The sequence below is a fragment of the Xenopus tropicalis genome, chromosome 4 (assembly GCF_000004195.4).
Source record: "Xenopus tropicalis strain Nigerian chromosome 4, UCB_Xtro_10.0, whole genome shotgun sequence".
Lineage (NCBI taxonomy): Eukaryota > Metazoa > Chordata > Amphibia > Anura > Pipidae > Xenopus > Xenopus tropicalis.
The window spans coordinates 14,830,098-14,846,906 of record NC_030680.2 but is presented as its reverse complement, the minus strand read 5'-3'; the positions used below and the strand labels follow the sequence as shown (position 1 = coordinate 14,846,906).

Here is a 16,809-nt window from a genome sequence, read left to right as displayed (position 1 = left end):
ACAGTTCTGCTGAAACCAACTGTGGGTGTAGTGACCATGTACATCTGTTTAATGGTAGGAAAATAAATTGTGCAATTTTGTGCTCCGTGGATATTCCAGGATTGAGCTATTACGGCCGATGGGTAGAGATATCCGCACATAATAATATACAGTTACACAGAGCCATTTGTCCTGAATCGGTATAGGCAAGAGCCGAGAATTGCCTTGACTTCCCATAGAGCGGAAGGAGCGTCCCTTTGCCTGACCTTGTGCTACGGGTTCCTCTCTATTGCACATTTATTCTCTATCTCACAGAGAGTCGTCCATCTTGTGACATGGAGGTCGTTTGTCATATAGGTAATTGGACCCTTAAACAAGTGATTCCGTGCCGTCTGTTGGGTCACTGTGTGATTTCTGCAATGGTGGAGGGAAGCTCTCCAAGGGAAAGCAGTCTTACCTACAGAGGTGGGGGGACCCAGGAGTTAGAGGGGACCCAGTGGGACCCTGACTGATAAACAGTCTCAGTTAAATACATTTGCTTTACCAGCCAGGGCTCACTGAACCCCAATGGCATAAGCATTAATAAGATCAGCTTGATTAGGGGCTTCAGTCTGATAGGGAACATACGTGCCCTTGCTGTTCCCTATCAGCTCCGTGACATTGTGTGGCTGAAACACGCTGGGGGTAAGATGCATTCTGGGACATGTCAAGGGGTCACATAAATGATGGTTCATTCATTTCCCATCTCTTTGTGTTGCAATTTCAGTGTTTGCCCTCCGATTCTCCTTCACCCTTTCAAGTTGTCCTAGGAGATGCCGTAATGGATGGGAAAGTGCTGCAGCTGTAATCTCTGAATATATTTCCTTTTAATACATAAGTGGCATTTAAATATACAGTAAGGTAAAAAATATCCCTCTATTCTTATAAGGATATTAGGAGTCACCATGGTAATTCCCTGACTTATAAAATTACCTCTTTGGCCGGGCATCCGGCCCAAAGCTCCCCCCACACTTCTAGAACTCTCTAGGCTTAACCTCCCTAAACCATCACTTATGAATTTCCCACAAATATGGAGGTATTTTACATGGAATTGGCACTTTAATTATGCTACCATGTGTTTTGGGAGGTAATATACATATACACATGCATTTAACCTACCATGTGTTCTGGGGTTTTATATATGCACTTGGACCTGTATGTTTACTGCCATGTCTTCTGGGGTATTATACTTGGAATTGGAACTGTATTTATCCTGCTGTGTGTACTCTGGGGTATTATACATGGAATTGGAACTGTATTAATCCTGCCGTGTGTTCTGGGGTATTATACATGGAATTGGCACTGTATTTATCCTGCCGTGTGTTCTGGGGTATTATACATGGAATTGGCACTGTATTTATCCTGCCGTGTGTTCTGGGGTATTATATATGGAATTGGCACTGTATTTATCCTGCCGTGTGTTCTGGGGTATAATACATGGAATTGGCACTGTATTAATCCTGCCATGTGTTCTGGGGTATTATACATGGAATTGGCACTGTATTTATCCTGCTGTGTGTTCTGGGGTATTATACATGGAATTGGCACTGTATTTATCCTGCCGTGTGTTCTGGGGTATAATACATGGAATTGGCACTGTATTTATCCTGCCGTGTGTTCTGGGGTATTATACATGGAATTGGCACTGTATTTATCCTGCTGTGTGTTCTGGGGTATAATACATGGAATTGGCACTGTATTTATCCTGCTTTGTGTTCTGGGGTATTATACATGGAATTGGCGCTGTATTTATCCTGCCGTGTGTTCTGGGGTATTATACACGGAATTGGCACTGTATTTATCCTGCTGTGGGTTCTGGGGTATTATACACGGAATTGGCACTGTATTTATCCTGCTGTGGGTTCTGGGGTATTATACATGGAATTGGCACTGTATTTATCCTGCTGTATGTTCTGGGGTATTATACATGGAATTGGCGCTGTATTTATCCTGCCGTGTGTTCTGGGGTATTATACATGGAATTAACACTGTTTTTATTCTGCCATGTGTTCTGGGGTATTATACATGGATTCAGAATATACTGTTTAGGAATCCATGTAGAATGTGTCTTTAACTGGCGTTTAACTCACCCTTCACCATTGTCCCTTTGCCAGTGATTAAGTGGAATAAAGCCGGCCATACAGTGGCCGATTAATGCTGCCGTCACTGTCCCTCCAGACCAAGTCAGTAGCTTATTGGACTGTTAATAGGAGCTACAGAAGGGCCTGTCAGACTGATATCTGGCCAAATATTATCCAGATATTGATCAGGCAGGTTTGAAAGTCCTGTGGCCTGTTCACGTGGTTCCTTGTCCAGTGGGTTTCCATAGGACCCATTGTATGAACCAATCAAGCCGTTGTTTGGCCAATGGACAGCAGTATTTAACTGGGTGTTTTGGGCACTTCCAGACTTCGAGAGTCATAGGCATCAGTTGGGCCAACCTGATTAGGTCCAGTTTGTGGGTGACCAAATCTGGGCCAAATTCACTTGTTTGTTGACCTCACCAAACAAGCTGATCTGGCTGTGGCCACCTAAAGATGTAGCTGACCAGCTCTGGATGTCCATGGGGCTATAGTTTTAGAGAATACACCTGTATAGAAATGCAGGGGCTCAGTCGTCGGGTGGGCAGAATCAGTTTGAAACTACTATTTGGTTTTATGCCCTGTTTTATTGGAACCATTCTAATGTACAGTCTGTGCAACATATTTATCATGGTTATTAAATTATCCCTTTAACAGAATTGCTGCAGTATTGTCTTCTAACAGCCCTGAGATGTCTCTTTAACCCTGCACCATTATTTTAGGCTTCATATTTTTTTTTCTTTAGAGCATAAAGAGGTCCGTTACCGTTAGGTCCGTCCAAGCGCTGTTACGTTCATTTGTGGATATCAGTTCCGCGTGCCTTATGCCTTGCCAGGCTCTCATTGGCAGCAGGTGGTCAGTTTGTAGATAATTTCCTTCCTGCCCCCCTGGGATATTAAACACCGCGCTCTCATCTATCTGCTGCCCAACACCTGCGCGTCCTGCTTCTCAGAGTCCGGCTGGCGGTAGGTTTTTTTCTGAGTTTTTGTTACATGTTTTGTTTTTAGAGTTTTTCGTTCCTGGCACCTTTTTCCTATGTCTTTGTTAACAGTGAATGTCAGGAAGCAGCTGCCTGGGCTAGTGGGTCTCTGGGCTTGTCATTCTAGCCCAGTGTCATGTTCTGCCAGCAGCTTGAAGGCATTCGGGCATATTGATTATCTAACTGCCCAACGTCACTTGGAACAATGCCAATATGAGCGCCTACATGCTGAGGATCATAAGAGACCCATTACCCGTATGAGAGAAATTGTAAAGGAATAGTCTCATCAGTAAAGAGACACCTTAGTGAAATGGAGCCCTCTCTTTCCGGACTGTGGCCCCTGGGTGTTGCCTGAGAGTTCTAAGATCCTCCTCTGTCTCTTTGGAAGGGATGCTGCTCTTTTCATGTAGACCCACAAATCCTGTGAGTGGTCTAAGCCAAAGACTACTATCCACAGCTCTAAGGTTCACAGTCTCCTTAGGGTCCAAAGCTTGATACTGGTGCCGTATGCTTGAGGTTCCCACCACATCCACCCCTGGTACTGGGTTGAAACCAAAGAGGGGAAGCCTTATGCACTATGACCATGACTTCCTGAGCCATAGGGGGAGTTAACTGTTTGAGTTCACTACAATCACATTCACTTGGTCCTCAGTGAAATGATCTTCTGCAAAGCACCATACCTAATTTCTCCAAAGTAGCCTCTAGGCACCCACCATAATTATATTTAGGTCTTGCTATCTAGCCAGACTCGGTTATTCCCTATTATCCCAACCTCACTGCCCATTTCCCTGATTTCCTTTGCATCCATTCACCCTCATGACTGTATGTGATAGTTGGAGCCTCTAATGACTCCTATTATTCATCATAAAAAAATAAAACATTTGTGAAATTTAGGCCTATTTCAGGTATGTCCAGTCCACCCTAAACTCAACCCAGATTTTGGTTCTACAATATTGTCACTGCCACAACAAAAGAGGGGCAGTTCAAAAGAGGGTTGATAGGTATGACAATGAGATGGAAGCCTCAGCCCTGTTATCTAATTGTTCTTGACAAACCCTAGAAACGAAAACAAAAACCAACGGCTCCTAAGGCTGCTGGGAGCATGGCCAGACCACATAATTCAGATGCTACCCAACTGGTAAGGCTGCTTCTCTTTAAATTGTTTAATATTATTACACATCAACTAGGAATTGGGGAGGTGATCCAGTGTTGGGGTGAGCTGATGACTTTGTGGGTGCGATAATGAATTAAGGAGGGAGTTATTATGTGTCATTGCAGGCATTTTTCACTTTTCAATCAATCAGGCAATGATTTGTTCAGTTTTAGACCTCTGGAACCCCCAGACAGACAGTTATGAAGTAGGCAGTCAGCCCTAGACAGCCCTGGTTCCACCTCTACCATCCAGTGTTCCATGTTTATTGAATAGGAGGGGTGGTAGGTGGACACAAGTGTAATTGTAGTGGAAGAGGATCTTGCTGGGCCTACAAGCAGTTTCAGTATGTGTCTTCCCAAAGTTTAGGGGGGCCCTAAATTACTTTTACCCCCTAACTTCTGTTAAACCACTGGTGTTCAGGTCCATGGACCTCTCCAAAGGAAGACATAGGGATATTCTGGGACTGCTTCCATTACCCACTGACTTCTAAAGCGTCCGAGCCGGAGGCAGAAGCGGAGCGTGACACGTTGCATTCTGGAAGCCGCTCTCTGAAGCCTCTCTGACCCACATTTGAAAAATGGCAGCACTTTATCTAAAATGGCATGCTAACCTCATTTCCCTGGGCTCCGAAATATATCTGCCTCTCTATTACCAGCAGCAATTGCTAGAGAGCGAGAGGAATGGGCAGAACTGAAATACACGCCGCTCCAATCTAGACCTTTGGTGAAAAGAACAGTGACACCTTCAATGATACAGTTAGTATAGAGGGGCAGGCAGTGTATATGTATATATAAATATATATATATATTGATGATTACGAGGTGCAGCATTTTAAAGGGAAATTTAGCATTTATTACTATTCTATTATTTATTTATTTACCCAGGTTACTCGGGTTCAAAAAGAGGCACCCAATTTTTTTTTGTGTGCATAATGTATGAAAATCAAATTCTAAGCAACTTTCCAATATAGAATCATTTAAAATTGTCAGTGGTTTTAAAGCTCCCTGTCAATGTAATTGCTATTGGATGTAGTGTCTGTCTGGCCGTTACATTCGCTTCACTGAGAATCCAATAGAAGATGTTAGAAAGTACCAGAAAGTGGGTGTGACCAGCTGGATAGATATGGGTTGCAGCCCTGATGCTATTTAAAGGGGAACTAAAGCCCAACAAAGCTTGATGCTACACATTACACTTATAGGGCTCATTTATGTGCACAACTGCAGTGTGCAAAGTGGAATTTTGGAGACAAGTTGCCATGTCTTTTACCCGCAATAGTCACAGGGTGAGGGTGAAATGCGTCTGACACAATAGAGGCTGACGATGAATGATGATTTTTAACTCCTAAGCTTAGCCCCTTAACAGCAGCCCAGAGCCCACTGAGCATGTGCAGTGCCATTGACACACAAGATATGGCCTAACAAGGTCCAAGATAGAAGGGCTGCTGGGGACAATGTTGAAGGCCTGGATCTTTACTGCTATAGGGCTGCTGAACCTCTGAGCTGGTAAGGTTAAGGGGGGCCATACATGGACTGATAAAACTTGCTAACAGATCAAATTGGCAACTTATTGGCCATGTGTGGCTCTCTGAGGGGTCCTGCACCAACCAATATCTGGCTGAAAAGTCAATCAGGCAGGTTTAAAATTCCCATTGGGGGCAAATGCGTTGGCTTTTTGTTGCAACAGCCTGATAGTACTGGATTGTGATCTGATGTTGCGGATCAGCCCAATATTGCCACCTCGCCAAGCAAGCGGATCTTGTATGCATCATGCATGGCCAGCTAAAGTTCACCATATAAAATACAGCATTTCTAGTCATATGTTTTTTAGGTTTTTGTTCTCCTTCGAGCGAATCTCTAAGAAACTACTGACTGTACAAATGAATTAAAAAAAAAACAGCACACGGGGTTTTGAATTCATTTTACTATGTGTAATTATAGGATGGGGAGTAACAAGCATAATAATGTATAAGGATACAACCCCACTAAAGCTTTTCCTATCCTCTGCTCCGTGCTCATTTGGCTCCATGATGCAGGGCTCCTCCTTATTTGAGAACTATATGCCCTAGATTTACCAAGCAGGCAGGTAACTTTGCAGCCATATTCTGCTGTGCCGCTCGCTTGCAGTGCTGTTCTGTTGAGTCCAATTACTAAGTGTGAGGTTACTTTAGAGCGCAATCAGGCACCAGTCTCAATGTAGGATGAGTTTCAGAGCCGGTTCCGTACAAAAGAGCGTTATTCTCTAAAGTTAATGGCCGTAATTCTCTCCTTTAGTCTGGATTTGCTGCAGTCTCTCAGGATGTAGTGAGTCCAACATGAATATTTCATTATTATACGTTAGGTATGGAGAAAGCTCTTTCTCTTTCTCTCTCTCTCTCTGCGGATGCCACTGTGTATCTCGCTTGTTATTCTGGATATCCTTTCCGTAAAAGAATGATAACAAAATAAATGGGCACAATAACAGCTATAAAAGTTCAGTATGGAGGGGGGGTATTTTGTGTTGCAGGTTTCCTGTGCTCAGTTTTTGGGAAGAGAGGGGTGGAATGAGACGTTGCTTCCATGGATTTGGACAAATAAAGTTTGTAGGTTTTATAATTGAGGGGCAGGGGGACGAGGCTGAACTGGATTTGAGGAGAATCAGGGGGGGGGGGGGGGGAATTTTTGGCAAATACAATGCTAGTAAATTAGTTAAACCCTGTCCCTGCCTTGGCTTGTAGGGATGCCACCTTTTCTCTAGGGGTCACCTGTGTAAAAACAAATATCAGGCTGGTTGCTATGGGTTACTAGACCTTGTGCAATTTAGTAGCTTATTACATTTCTCCAAGCCTTATAGTACGAAGGATTTGGATTTTTAGCATTTTTTTCCCTTGTTTCCCACAGTTCTCCTGCAGTTGAGGGTAATAATTATGGCTGGTTCCAAACCAATTTTTAAGGGGCTTTATTTTTCCAAGTAAGAGGCACGTCGCCCCTTTATGGGTAATTAGCCAGGCTTCCCTAGGACTGGGTCAGACAGATTGGAAGTGTTATGTAGAACCCATTGACAGACAACTGAGTCTCTGCAGACAGACCAACCGCAATCCGAATGTCCTAATTGCTGGAGTCTTTTGTTACACGTGTCTTAATTGCAATCAGATCTACATTCTACATATCCTCTGCCCCGGGGAGACAAGAGAAAACCCGATTCCTGGGAGGTTCGGCATCGAGTGATTGTGCTGTTTCACTGCTTGTTTACACCATGCCGAGCCCTCGTAGGAATAGGACATTGTTAGCGCAAGGAGTATCATATCTACGATTTTGGGGCTGATTATTAATTACGGAGAAGGAGGCCGGGTTCCAGTGGCTAACCAGCCGTCTCACTGCTACGAGTGCATAAGATATTCTGCAATGTGCTGCCCTGCAACGTGCCAAAGGCAAAGCAGCCCCAGTTCTTCTAGACTATTACATATTTCTATGCATGAATATTTAAGACTTTTAGAGGGAAATAAAAGGCAGCCTTGTTTATTTACTAATCCTCCATAGGTCTTGAACTCCAGCCCTGAACTTGGACCACTGGTCAAAACTGTCCATTCAGGGCCACCATCAGAAACCCACTTTTTTCAACAGGGCCCCTGTACAAGTGTAACATTTGTTGGACCTCTGTGCCAATTATGGGTGGTTTCCCTACATCTGAAACCCATTTTGGCCTCTCTTGGCTCTTAAATGTAAAGGTGGCTGGCTACTTCATCTAAGTCAGCCACATTGCCTAATCTTATCGTCATAATGGGATGTCCCTAGAAGGGTGGGACAGAAGCACCAAAATTCGCTTCTGTGATTCTAGGGTTGTCCCTATAAAAACCGGACTGTCCCATAACTGACTATCCAGGGTTTCAAAACTCTTAAACTGGACAAACTGCTGTCAGATTGACTGCAAACCCACCCAATCACTGTATGCTTATTTCATTGACCCACCCCTGACGTCATCCAGGTGATAGGTGGCAACCCCGCTGCCAGAGCAAGATCTAATGGTAGATCACAATCTTTCCAACTAGAGGAAAGACATTGGTATGGAATGGAGCATAGTAAAGAGGGGCCCTGAGCAAATGATTGGGGGACACGGTTGACTTAGACTGAAGGGCATGAAACCCACTGGAACACAGCATTTACACTGATAGCAATATATTCGTTGTGCATTCTGTTCAGCAATATAAATGACCTGGAAGTGTTGTATTACCTTTTTCTCTCAGTGTTTTTCCTTTTTCTGAGACAAATCTTGCCAATGTTTTATCATTAAATCCCTCATTCCTTGGATCCCTCTCCTAGCTATGTTCTTAATTGCCTTTGTACCCTGAGCTCCCTACCTGCGGCTAACACAGAAATACTCTCTCATGGGGGCCAACAAACCCATTTATTTTACCTTCTTCTCTAGAATACAATGGCAGAGTGAGCCAAGCGCGCTTCCCCTAGCCCCGACCCGCGCACTTCTGCTGATTTCTGGGCCAATTTGCAGACCGCTATGTGCTCTGGGGTGAGCTGAGATTGATTTACTGCCAGCTGGAGCTTTGCCCCCTCAGGAGATCTGCTCAAGGGTACAGAGATATTCTGCTGAACTCCAATTCTACCTATAACCTTTTGATTTTTTAAAGGTCGCTCCCCTCTGCGGCCCCCCTGCTGTGGTTCTTTTTTGTGCATCCCTTTAACTCCACAAGTTTAGCACTCTAACACTCTAACAAGGGTCGTCCTTTAGCAAAATTAATGTTAGAAATGAAAGAAGGTGTCCTATATCCCCCCCATTCCAGCCCCTGCTGTATTTTATATTCCATAAACCATTACTTGTCCCCCATGAGAAAGTAGAAAAGGAATGTTCAGTACACCCACTAATCTATATATATTGGATAATATTCTGCTTGTTGTCACAGAGGAGTTCCATAACCATATAAAAGCACAGATATGAAGGCTGCAGTTATACAGGGAACTCTGAATATCACTCATGTATTATAAGGGATAATGTACCCCCTACTGTAAATGATAAGGATATTAGCAGTCACTGAGGGGTTCTGTGCCCATATAAAGGCACAAGGCTGCAGGCTGAGTTATACAGTGAACTCTGAATATCACTCATGTATTATAAGGGATAATGTACCCCCTACTGTAAATGATAAGGATATTAGCAGTCACTGAGGGGTTCTGTGCCCATATAAAGGCACAAGGCTGCAGGCTGAGTTATACAGGGAACTCTGAATATCACTCATGTATTATAAGGGATAATGTACCCCCTACTGTAAATGATAAGGATATTAGCAGTCACTGAGGGGTTCTGTGCCCATATAAAGGCACAAGGCTGCAGGCTGAGTTATACAGGGAACTCTGAGTATCACTCATGTATTATAAGGGATAATGTACCCCCTACTGTAAATGATAAGGATATTAGCAGTCACTGAGCGTTTCTGTGACTATTTGGCACAAGGCCAAAGGCTGATTACTTTTATACAGGTCATGGAATTTCGAGGTGGCAAATATCCTCACATTTGACAACAGGGGGTATGTTATTTATTATAATAAGCATTAAGCACTAGTAATAACTGATGACATCACTAATCACCATTTTATCAGGATATAATTTACAGGATGTTCATGGCTCTTGTATATTATATGTATATAAACTACTATATATACTTCATGCCCTCCTACTGTACCCTTTCAGGTACATAGTATAGTAACTCTCCCACACATTTGCCCATAAAATAAGACATATTGTTTTTGTAAATTGGCAGTTTCCACCCATATGAACATACAAAGAAGGAAACTTCACACTAGGCTGTAGGAGAAACTGTATGGCACCTCCCACCCATATGTCTAATTAAATTTACGCAGGGAAGGGGTGTTCTGCATGTTCTGTCTATTTAAGGGTTTTGCCTTGCCTTTAATAATCGGCATTAGCAGGCAAATGATTTATTATGAAGAGTGTTTGCCTTTGTAAATAGCTCCCAGCGCTGGTAATTAGGATTCCCCGCAGTACTAAATATGTCAGTGCATTGCAGAATATAATTAGTGAGCTGATTGTGGTTTCTATTTTATGTGAATATGGGCTGAAATGTAGGGAAAGGCCACTGGAAACCTTTCACAAATAATGAAAAAATAATTAAGAGTTAATTTAAAGTTCTAAAGTGGTTGGGGGGCAGATATTTACTATTTCCCATCCCCATTTTCTCTCTTTAGTTCCTCTACTCATCCTTCATTTGCATCACTTGGTACAATTCCCCCTTTTTAATTCTCTTTCTTCATTCTTATCTTTGTATCTCTCTCATTCTCATCTTCTACATGTTCATCCCACAGACCCATCTCTCCTACCCTTCTGCACGGAGCCATTTGAATAAATGGGCAATAGAGACATTTGCCCAGGGCCCACCACCAGACATTTATCTGCTATATTTTAATCCTATAGGAGAGCTTGACAACTTCAGCTTGTATAAATTCTGAATTATTCATTTATTTATTTTTCCGTTTTGTCGTTGTGGTTTATCTGCTACCATGGGTGTTGGGTCAGGGTGTGTCTGCTTTGTAATCCCAGACCATTGCTTTACTGCTTGCATTATTATATTCAAGATTAGCTGCTTTGGGGTAGCACTATGCCATGGGGCTCAGCAATTACATTTTTACCCTTGGCATGCTGGCATCTTAAATTGGCACTGATTTTGTCCCTCTCAAACCTTTTCCCCATTTTTCTAACTTGTTCTTATCCCTTTATCCTATTTGTCTTTCCCATTCTCCTCTTTTTCCTCATTCTCATCCCTCTTTCCAACTTCTCCTTTTTTATCCGTCTGTCCTACTCCACTTCCTCAGTCTCATTCCTTTCTTCCATTTCTCTTCTCCATCTCATCCTTCTCCCCTATTGCTCTCGCTCCTCTATATATTCTTACTCCTATTTTGATCCCTCTCTTGCATTTCTCTCCTTCATTCTTGTCTGTCTTTGCTGTTCTTTTTCTGGAGTTTAATTCCACTTATCCATTTTTATTCCCCTGCTCTTGTTCCTCTCATTCATTCTAAATCATCTCTCCTATTCCTCCTCCATTTTTGTTTGCCTTACGTATTTTTACCCCTCTTTCCAATACCCTCATCCCTCACCTTCATACTTCTTCCCTATCGCTAATGCTTAATTCTCACTCACTCTCCCTTTTGCCCATTACTTTTCCCAGTTCTTATTTCACTCTCCCATACCCTTACCTATACCCACCCCTCTATCAGATTCATGCCCCATTCTCATCACTGTCTCCAACTTTCTTCACCATTATCTTCCCTTTTTCTTACCTCTTCCATTTCTCTTTCCTATTCTCACCCATTTCTTTTCACTATTTTCTCATTCTTCTACCCTACCGTCTCTCCCATTCATCATCTTTGTTTCTCATCCCTTTCTCCCATCCCCATCCAATTCCTCTTCCTATTCCTTTTCTCTTCTTCTGCATTTGTTTCCCTTTCTCACTTTCCCTCAATATTTATATCCTCCAGTCCCATCCTTTCCTTTATTCCTATCCCTCTCTCCCATTCTTCTCCTGAGTTCTTATCCCTCTCTCCCATTCTTCTCCTGAGTTCTTATCCCTCTTTCCCATTCCCTATTCCCTTTTTTTTACCCCATGTATCTTCATCTTCAGCTATTATCCTCTCTTTCTCAGCCCGAGTCAGTGATCCTGTTCTCATTCTCTAGCAGAGCGCAGATCATTTGCAAGCCTATTTTCTATATCATTTGATGCAGCTGAACAGAATGCACCTTTATCCGCATGAAGGACTTCACGTTATATTAGGAATAATTACTTCCTAAATACTCTTGAAAGCCACTGTCCAGTGCAATAATGGCTGTAAAAATACACTGTCACATGAATTATGCCTTTTGGTTGAATGTGTTTGTTTTTAGGTGTTTAGTTGAAATGACCTCAGTTTCCCAGGCAGAGAGAGAGGGAGAAGGGGCTATTTGTGCTGAATGCTGGCCCGCCTGCCCTTTTCTTTATTCTCCTTTATTAATATCATTGGCAGCATGTGTCACTTATCCCAAGGTACCAGCCGAGCGCCAACCATAACTGTTTTCTTGAATTTAATCTAAAATGCCCAGTAGTTCAAAGGCGCTAAGAGATGAGCCGGCCAAAGTAGTCGTTATGTCTGCGTGTGGTTTATATATAGTGTTTGTACAACATGTGAATCCCACCCCGTTTTGTTGTGCTTGTTACCACGTTCCTCCACTTTGGGAAAATAACACCCTGCCCACCTGTCATTTTTCCATTGAACATCTATACCATGACCCAATTAACTTAAGCAAGGGTTCTTCTGTTGGACTTTGAGTCGTTAGAGGTCAGTTTGCAGAGGGAGGGAAATTTGTCAGAGACTCCATGTTCATATTCCATAAGGGAAACAAGCTTTTTCTCGAATGCCAACTGCTAGCCCAGTATCCACAGGAAATATTACTGACATTTTCCAGCTTTTTAGGCATTTGACAAACAGGCCTGACCTTTGCCTGTTATCTGTTTTCTCAGCGTCAGTCACCTTGCCTGTAGTTTTATAATTAATTGGGATCTGTAACGAAATAGCACGTAAAGAATCATGCAGCAAGAAATGATTACGGATACCTTGTTTATATAGATCTCTCTCTCTATATATACAGTATATATTGGTTTTAATACATTATTTTCAATTGAAAAGACAAACAAATAAGGAGTTGCCTCCTGGCCAGTATTTGACCAGCCCAGCCAGCAAATCAAAAGCTAGGGCCAGTACTAGATTATACATTTACTGGCAATGTACATGCTGGTTAATTAGTAAAGCCCTATAAATCCCTCCCTTCCCTGGCCCTCTCTGCTGCCGACCACCCCTTATAATCACAGGCCCACCTCTGCTCCACTTTATTTCCCTGCTCAGCCCACCCATTCCCACCATGCCTATCTCAGACATCCACCCACAAGCAGGGTTTCCATTTTTTTGTGGCAAGATACAGGTATGGGATCCGTTATCCGGAAACCCGTTAGCCAAAAAGTTCAGAATTACGGAAAGCCTGAATTAAATAATTCAGATTTTTAAAATTGATTCCCTTTTTCTCTGTAAGAATAAAACGGTATCTTGTATTTGATCCCAACTAAGATATAATTAATCCTTTTTGGGAGCAGAACAATCCTATTGGGTTTGATTTATGTTTTATAGTTTTTTTTAGTATACTTAAGGTATGAAGATACAAATTACAGAAAGTCCCCTTATCCGAAATACCCTTGGTCCCGAGCATTCTGGAAAAGGGGTCCTATACCTGTACCAGCCTTGGGGTTGGTGGGGAGGCAGTGACATCACTTGGGGGTGGGTTGATGACATCACAGGGTGGGTAATGGGAGGAAGTGGCAGGGAAATGGGTGGAGCAGAGGCGGGCCCGTTTTTATAAGGGGCAATTGGACAGCATACAGGGTTCAGGGAAGGATTTATAAGTTTTACATATTTACAGGCAAGTACATTGCTGGTAAATTTGTAATTACCGCCCCAGGTGGTCAAAAACTGACCAGGAGCCAACCCTACCCACAAGTGTGCCATTCACCGTCTGCAGCAGATATAATATGTAGGGACCCATAGGGTCAAATGGCCCCTATGGCTTTAAATCCCTGAAGGTTCAGTTCCCTTGCTATTGGATGCTATTGGCTAGCAGGGATGGTGACCACTTCCTGCCTCACTTTGGTATAATGCTGGGAAAGGAGTGGCACCTTCCTGTTTGCTTCCTCCTGAGGTGCAGGGTGGGTGTTGCTGGAACAGGGCCCCGTGAATGAGACATTAGATAGAGGCAGGGGTAGTCCCCGTACCAGCACCACTCTAGGGGTGTAAGGCAGTTAGGGCTGAGCCAGAAAGCGCAGTTCTGAGCTACACAGGACTGCCAGTTTTGCAGTTCTCTCCCCCAGGCCATATTGCCTGTAGTGTAGGGATCCCAGAGGACAGGGAATCAGGATAGAGAATTCCCTGAGGGAATCACTATGGGGTATTGCAGAGCTGAAGTGAGATTCCTGCCAGTCTGCCTGCAGGGGAGTGTCAGTCTGTATTACACTCTGTGTGGGATTCTGCCTGTACCACTGGCCCCAGAGAAGCTGTATTGTGACTATCCCTGTGGCTGTTCATATAATTCACTTGTTATTTTGTTGTTTGCAAGAACCTCTGGCGCCCTCTGTTTCAAGAGAGGTGTAGTTGCACAACACCCTCACCTTCCTCTTCCACTTAGCAAAGGCTCAATCTGGGTGAGAGAGTCCCAGTGTAACCCATGTTCTACTGGTACTAGTCTGGGAAGGCAGCTATTGAGCTGAAATAGAGGTTACTAAAACTTCGGAACAGGCTGCAAATATTTGCCTCTGACAGCAGGGGAATGCTGGGAAAAACTGAGTTTTACATAGTGTTTTGCACTTGCCAACGTTTTTCTTTTCTAATACCGGCCTTCAGGTCAGGGGCGAGACTGTGGCATGGGCAGGAAAATGTATGTAAAATGGTGGGTGGGGCTAAAAATGGTGAAGGAAATGGGGTGAATGGGAGGGCTTATATTAACATATACAAGGAAGAGGGAGGGACAAAGCTTATTATTTATGTGTGGGGTTCCCAGGGTTAGAACTCACCCCCTTCTTACCCTAATTCAGCTCAGCCTGGCAAGCCATAGTTCTCTATAGCATTGCCCACCCCTCTCTGATGTCACTGAAGTGGGCGGGGTGAGACACGAGTTTATAACAGCAACAGCCGGTGGGCACAGGAGTCAGACGTGGGTGAGGAGGGTCATGGGAAAATTTTGGCCTATCAGCCCTTACCCGCAAAAAAGAAAGTGATTGGCACGTCACTAAAGGAGAGGGTATTTTACAAATTTACCAGCAAGTACATTGGCAGTAAGTTTGTAATGCCCTAGGCCGCTGGGTAACAACCCTACCTCCCATTATTTTCCTTATAGCCAGTTTCATGCACTTTCCGCGTCGCCTCGTGTTGGAGCGAATAATTTGTGAGGTGCCATTTTGTTGACATGGCATTTGATTAATAAGGGAAGCAGAGGAATCAGCTTTGTACATAAAGAGCGGAGACGGCTTCAGACGGCGTGTTTAATTAAATTATTAAAATGACTTCGTTATCAGACTGCCGTTCCCCGGGATAATGAGCTGAGTAACATTTGCTTTAATATGTAGAGGGATGCGTTCCTCAGGTTAGAGATTCTTAGTCATTTCCATAGATTAACAAAGTGGGATTTCACAATAATTTGCATAGCTGATTTAACCCCACTCGTTAGGGTGTATTTGTAAGCGCTAATGAGTAAATGGGAATAACAGCTGCTGTCAGACTGAAGGGGGGGGGGTGTGGCCTTGGTTCACTTTTTTGGTTGTTTTAATTACCAGTAATGCTGGCCAAACAGAGGTACAGAAAGTAAGCTTAAGGGCAAAACCAAGTGATGGGGGGGGGGGGGGGGACAGGGCATGGTCAGGTGGAATAGAAAGGGTCTAAAAAAAATGGACATCTGTGGGCCCAAAACCAAGACAAGGGTTTATGAATGTGAATGGATAGATAGGTCAGTATGGGTCTGTATGTGAGTGGATAGATAGGTCAGCGTGGGTCTGTATGTGAGTGGATAGATAGGTCAGTGTGGGTCTGTATGTGAGTGTATAGATAGGTCAGTGTGGGTCTGTATGTGAGTGTATAGATAGGTCAGTATGGGTCTGTATGTGAGTGGATAGGTCAGTGTGGGTCTGTATGTGAGTGGATAGATAGGTCAGTGTGGGTCTGTATGTGAGTGGATAGATAGGTCAGTATGGGTCTGTATGTGAGTGGATAGATAGGTCAGTATGGGTCTGTATGTGAGTGGATAGATAGGTCAGCATGGGTCTGTATGTGAGTGGATAGATAGGTCAGCGTGGGTCTGTATGTGAGTGGAAAGGTCAGTATGGGTCTGTATGTGAGTGGATAGATAGGTCAGTGTGGGTCTGTATGTGAGTGGATAGATAGGTCAGTGTGGGTCTGTATGTGAGTGGATAGATAGGTCAGTATGGGTCTGTATGTGAGGGGATAGATAGGTCAGTATGGGTCTGTATGTGAGGGGATAGATAGGTCAGTGTGGGTCTGTATGTGAGGGGATAGATAGGTCAGTGTGGGTCTGTATGTGAGTGGATAGATAGGTCAGTGTGGGTCTGTATGTGAGGGGATAGATAGGTCAGTGTGGGTCTGTATGTGAGGGGATAGATAGGTCAGCGTGGGTCTGTATGTGAGTGGATAGGTCAGTGTGGGTCTGTATGTGAGTGGATAGATAGGTCAGCGTGGGTCTGTATGTGAGTGGATAGATAGGTCAGTGTGGGTCTGTATGTGAGTGGATATATAGGTCAGTATGGGTCTGTATGCGAGTGGATAGATAGGTCAGTGTGGGTCTGTATGTGAGTGGATAGATAGGTCAGTGTGGGTCTGTATGTGAGTGGATAGGTCAGTGTGGGTCTGTATGTGAGTGGATAGATAGGTCAGTGTGGGTCTGTATGTGAGGGGATAGATAGGTCAGTATGGGTCTGTATGTGAGTGGATAGATAGGTCAGTGTGGGTCTGTATGTGAGTGGATAGATAGGTCAGTGTGGGTCTGTATGTGAG

The 16,809-nt window shown here is 43.7% G+C and overlaps 1 protein-coding gene across 7 annotated transcripts in view; it reads left to right on the top strand.

Annotated features, from left to right (window-relative positions):
* shank2 (SH3 and multiple ankyrin repeat domains 2) overlaps positions 1 to 16,809 on the top strand; it is a 310,238-nt gene that overhangs the window by 56,562 nt on the left and 236,867 nt on the right. The gene's annotated exons all lie outside the window — the stretch shown is intronic.